Source organism: Coturnix japonica, chromosome 2 (assembly GCF_054131305.1).
Source record: "Coturnix japonica strain WE chromosome 2, WE-NBRP24, whole genome shotgun sequence".
Taxonomy (NCBI): Eukaryota; Metazoa; Chordata; class Aves; order Galliformes; family Phasianidae; genus Coturnix; species Coturnix japonica.
Window position 1 is genome coordinate 34305965 of NC_140664.1, and position 6078 is coordinate 34312042.

Here is a 6078-nt window from a genome sequence, read left to right on the forward strand (position 1 = left end):
GATATAGAGTGACTTCAATGAAGAAGCTGTTCCATTTACCTCTTCACTCATTTTAGCATGTCTTTACAGAAGTTCCAGTAATATGCAGCTTGTGTCATTTATTTTTGCTGTTGCTTCTGAAGGGTTATAACATTCAGTGTTAATGTACCCATCTTTTTATGGATTTTAATCCACCTCTACGGTGGATGCTTCAGATGCTGCTCACAGATTCCATTAGTATTGACTGTTTATCACACCAAACACTTTATGGGCACTGTCAGACTTAATCGGGTGTTTGCTAAAACAAAAATTATTACCTTTGTTGTACTGCAGAGTACAAAATTAGCAAGGTTTCTCATCTCATGGATTATTGAATCTTTTCTATGAACTATGCTGATTGTTGATGAACTGAGTTTTATGCCGAGAATTCTAAACAATACAAAATAATGTTTTCTGGCAGCACTTTGAACTCCACTGTCCTTCAGAGCAAGTCCTAGTACACAATGAATTACAAAGATAGTAGTAGCAACTACTGCTCTCTGTGTAATACATACATACATACAGAGAGAGATCCCTGAAGCACTGGCTAAATCAGTTTCAGTTTAGGCAGAGCACTGTGACAAATTTAAACATGGATATGGCATAAACTGTTTTCTTTAAGATCTCTTTCTGGACAAATCCACCTCTCTTGAGCTCCACCATGAGTATGTTAAAGTGCTTGTTAAGATTGCATGTAGCCCTCTGGTGACAGCATTGATGGATGATAGCTTTCTGCTGTGGGAAGAGATGGAGTGCCCAGGGCTGATTCTTTCACATGTGTTAGTGGTTTTTTTGACCATGAGGTTTTGTTCATATGTCAGTCTCCTAGCAACAGCAGGCAGCCCAATCTGTGAAGCTCACTGTTTCCTCCCTGGGAAATTAATACAGTGGTGACATCTCAGTTTAATCCTCTGTTTCACTGCATTTTGAGGTATGGATGATCAATTTATTAAGTGCTGCACATTACAAAGCATCAGTTCCAGAGCAACCAGCCCACAAAGGGTTTGAGTAATGTTTCTCTAACAGGGAAAGCAATCATTTTATTAGAAATATACTGTGGGTAACAGGCAGTTCTTTGGCAAGCTGCTAAGTTCATAACCTAGAGGATTTAATGACCTTAGAAAGGTTAGAAACCTTGGTTTGGTCTCCATTTCTTTCTAACACTGATCGTACTTCCATTCAAGGGCACCACTGGATGTATAGGAAAGAAGTGTTGTATCATTAAACGCACACAGAACAGGACCTATTTTAACTCCTTGCTTATAGACACTGATCTAAATATTTAGAACAAAAAGAAAAAATGTTTGTAGGGCATTACAGCTAGATTTGTTTTTATACTCCTGTTTTAAGAACAAGATGTCATCCTACCTTGTCATAAATATCCAAAAGTTCAAGGTATGCTATAGAGGATGCAGGGAGAACTCAGTTCTACAGCCCCTACTCAGAGGAGCAGCCCTGGGTAAGAAAGCTGAATAATGTCTGAGAGGGATATTACTCTTCTACACATCATGTATTTTAAAAATAAATAATTAAATAAATAAAATTAAAAAGAGTTAAGTCCAGGCTTATAGTTTCTTGTTCAAACAACAATACAGTGTATAACATTCATCTAATATCTGAACAGCACTGCCCGTCCATCTCTATCTTCTGTTGTTCATATTTACTAATTCCTCTAGAGTTCGGAGGCATTTATTTGGTTGCATTCACACAGCAACATATCTGTGCAAGTTTCAGCCTGTTACACATTAGTGACATTAATGCAAGAGCATCATGGGTTAGAGACTTGTACTGTAAGCTCTAACTGACTGAAACAGGTGTAGGAGAACCTGATCTCTTCTTCTGAAACTACAATACACCTTTCACAGCTTCCTGCCAGTTCATTTCCTGCAAAACTCAATATTTGTACACTGTGATTGAGCAGCAACAGCAAGAAGCCTTCATAGTGTACAGTATTTGTAAATTAGCATGGAAACCTGAAGAATTAAACGTGCTCTTGGTGATGAGACCACACACTGAACAAAAGATTAGCATGAGATGAAAAGTGCTTTATTGAGGGTGGTTGCATGTTCAGAGGAGAGACATATTCTTCAGGAAATATTTACTTAAAAGAGTAAGAATGTGGGATCAGAGGGGAAATCCTTATTGAGTTGGATTCAATATGCTTGAGGCCTTGGCACTGTATGTGCCTTGGAAATACTTCAGTTTATTTCTGAGAAATACTATAATTGGCAGGAAATTAATTAAATTTTGTTTGGGGAGGGTTGATCCTTATGAGCAAGTGTCATACGTAGCGGTGTCCTTCTAGAAATACAGACCGAGGAACTGACTGCATCAGTAAAAAGCAAAAAGACACCACTCCTATCAGATATCCACAATTAGCCATGCATGACATTCACGATGTTAGTACAAGCAAAAGGACGGCTTTTTTAACAGAGCAGCTGTTACTTAGGAATGTTTCAGCTAAAAGTCCTTCAGAATTCCCACTGATATCTACAGAGATAAAAAGTTTCCCATAAATAGACACTTGAGAGCATGTGGTGCTATTTTACACCCTTCAGCTCCTTTCTTCCTGCTACTTCTTTTTATCTATGTTGTCTCAGAGCTAAAAAAGTATCGAAAGCACAAAACAACAGTTATTCTTTCTGTTATATTTTCCTGGAGAGCCTTAAATCCAACCTGTAATCTCCTCATTTTCCTAATTAAAGCCATAAAAATTAGCAATTTAAAAAGTATGTTTTGAAAATTAAGTATTTTAATCAGAATCATACTAGGGTGATAATCAGGCATGAACATATGCTTTTCACATTGTTGGAAATAAAATTAACATTCTTAAGCGTATTAATAATAACAAGGTAAACAAGTGAGGACTTGAAGAGGGATTTCAAAGATATGAAACAAGATACAAGTATTGCTGATGGGTGATGCCGAAAGCATCTAATTACCATGGGTTTCAAGAAGATACTTAGAATGTGAATAAGCTGGTGATCATTTAATATCTCTCCATTTTATAAATATAACCTTGTGTCTCCTTATAGTGAGTATGAAAGCTATCATGGAACTTACAAAAGAGCAAAGAGGAAACTTTAACTGGAGCCTCTTCTTTAAACATTCATTGGTTCTCTGTCATGCTGATGATCAAATCATACCGAAAACAACTGGCAACATGAGAGCTCCAGAGACCAGGTACACAGTAGGGCCTTGCGCAGGGAGCACTGACAAGTATTTCTGATATGGCACTACAAACAGAATCAAAAATATTCACAAGCTGACAAGAAAAGCCCCCTGAGGCATCCACAAAAAGTGTGAAATCCAAACACAGGTCCAGCTCTGAATACAGAGTTGCTGGACAGCTGGACCTACAGTACCTCTTACAATTTGTGATTGTGGGAATATAAGAAGGACTGTACAGAGCAGCATGTAATTGCTCCAAGTCCTGGGGGTTATTTGCATTGTAAATCCTTATTCCCATGAAAGATGATGTGGGCGCCTTCCCAAATGGAGGAGTACTCCAAACTAGACAGAACCAGAACCAGACCTTTTCTAGTGCAGGCAGAGGTCATCCTATCAAGCTCTGTGTAATTCTTAAAAAAGCTGTACTTCATGTGTAAGGAAACAAGCAAGTGAAAACAAATTTCTCACATCCTGAGGAAATTTTCATGATAAGCAAAGACAATCCAGTAGGCATAAGACCCATTGCCCTGTGCAAGTTAAAAATGAAATACAGGTATTTTACCTGTGATAACTATGGAGACCAGAGAGTGGACGTGAGCACAGTGAGGCAGTGGGTGGTGCATTTCAACAATGGTGACAGTGATAGTGGGTCTTCTCCACAGGTGCAGATTTCTACAAGTGCACCATGAAGTATTGTGCTTATGACTGGTGAAAATGCGTAGGTAATGGTGGTGCCGTTTCTAAGCCATAGCACAGAACTGGACTTCTGTAAGCAGCATTCCCTGAATGCAGCTCAGAGCACTGAGATGAACACAGGGTAGAATAATCCCCTGGCAACCGGACAGTGAGGAGCTTTGCTGAATCATTTCTGTCTGAGCATCTGAGTACTAGCACTAAGTGGACCTGGAGCAATGCAAGGAGACAAGCTCTGAGCAGCATGCACCGGAGGACTACAAATGTTCATGACAGCTCCAATTCTGGTAGTGTAATCTGCTGCAAGCTCTAGGAGTTGGATCCTGTTCTGGTGAGGAACAGAGATGTAATTCCCACATACAGCACAGGCTTTTTCTTTATTAGGATTTGGGCCCATTTCTTCCCCATGCAGCTGAAAACTGGGCTATGGGAACTAGGAGCTCTTCAGTTCTTCAAGCCAATTCCAAGATCAAGATCAGATAAGAAATTCCCTCTGGGGGACTTTTCTTAACAAAGTAATCTCCTTTTCTTGTCTTCTGGGTAGGCAGCCATGCCTTGGGCATTTAACCAATGCATCAACTAGTGTGCTTCACCCCCAGCAGTGTCCAGCATTGTTGTCATCACTATGCTCCCAACTCCTCCTGCATTTATAAACAGACCCATTTAACCTGCACCATAAACGTTTTATTGCCAGCTATGAAGAACTGAGCCGCCGTGCTCACAGAGATAAAGAAAGCTTGTCTAACCCACAGACAAACAGATAAAACTGAACGAGACATCAAACAACCCATCCCTCTTAATGGACTACAGTTGCACATTTGACCTCACCTAACATATTATGATCTATGAAACCATACTGTGGTTTGGTTGATATTATATTTCCTGATATAATGGACTTCCTTGCAGAGTGGCTGTGGGTAGCTCCTTCTGCCAAGACAGTTGCTCTACCTATCCTGCTAAGCCATGAGCCACAGCAAGCAGGGAACAGATATGTTATCCCGAGCTGACCCCAACGCTGGTGCTATATCATGTAATATTGGATTTGTCTGCAAAGGGATGTTCTGTTTCCATTGCACTCTTTTCACCTACATATCCACCACATACATATCCACCACATACAAGTCCCTCGCAACACCAGCAAGCAACATCCCCATCTGTTGACCTGTACCTGGTTCCATTACATCCAGAGCTTACAGAGACTCAGCTGCAGCCTGCACTTCTGTGGGCACCATTCCCTGATTCATGCAGCTTGAGAAGTAACCTATAAAACCAGGAACAGGTAAAAACATACAGAAAGGATCTGTGTCATTAGCAAGGCTGTGGGTAGAAGTCTCTAAGTGGCTCCAAGAATGCACATCACTTCAGATTATGAATCTTTGGAAGTGGGAGGGCAGGAATGAGACTACAGTTGTAATAGAAAAAGTATGAATGAATTTTCATGCTCTTAGCAGGGATGGATTGGATTGTTCCATGGTGGCCATGGACAGTCACATGCCAAGTACTATGATTTTGTTTCTTTCAAACAGGCATAAAGTTGGTTATGGAAAGGTGCAGAGATAACAAAAGTTGTCCAGTTAAGTCCCTGCAACAGCCATGGAGTACTTCTGTAAATCCCTTATTACTTTACTGTTGGCTTCTATGCTATATGTACAGCTTCTATGGCTGGAGTTTTGCATTTCTCTCCCATGCAAACTTCAGAGCACTCTTTTCCTGTTCTGCTTGAGCAAGAGTGGGTAGCAAAAAACATGGCAGAAACACTAGTTCATTCCTATTTGGGATACACTCTAAAACATCCTCAAGCTTTGTACATCCCTGCATAAAGCTCCCAAGGCTCTCACACCATGGAGACAATCAGGATATAAGAAAGACTGGAACTGGGGCTGCTATTGCAAACAAGATGGTGAGATGGAGTTACAACCAAAATTAGCTGGAAAGAGCAGGAGATGTAAGAAGAAAAGAGATGGAAAGAAGGAAGAAATGACTTAAAGAAAGTCAACAGTGACTACTAGTCAGATCTTCCCATATAAACTGCAGCTGGGTTATCCAGGTGCTGCCCTCACATGAGGCTGAGTCTTCACCTAAGACTGCAGCTATCACAGTGCCCACATGAACTTTCAGATTTACATAAGGATGCCAGCATATTGCCTATTGGTTATGTGATTGCATTCAGCAACAGACACTGTGAATGCTGAAAGC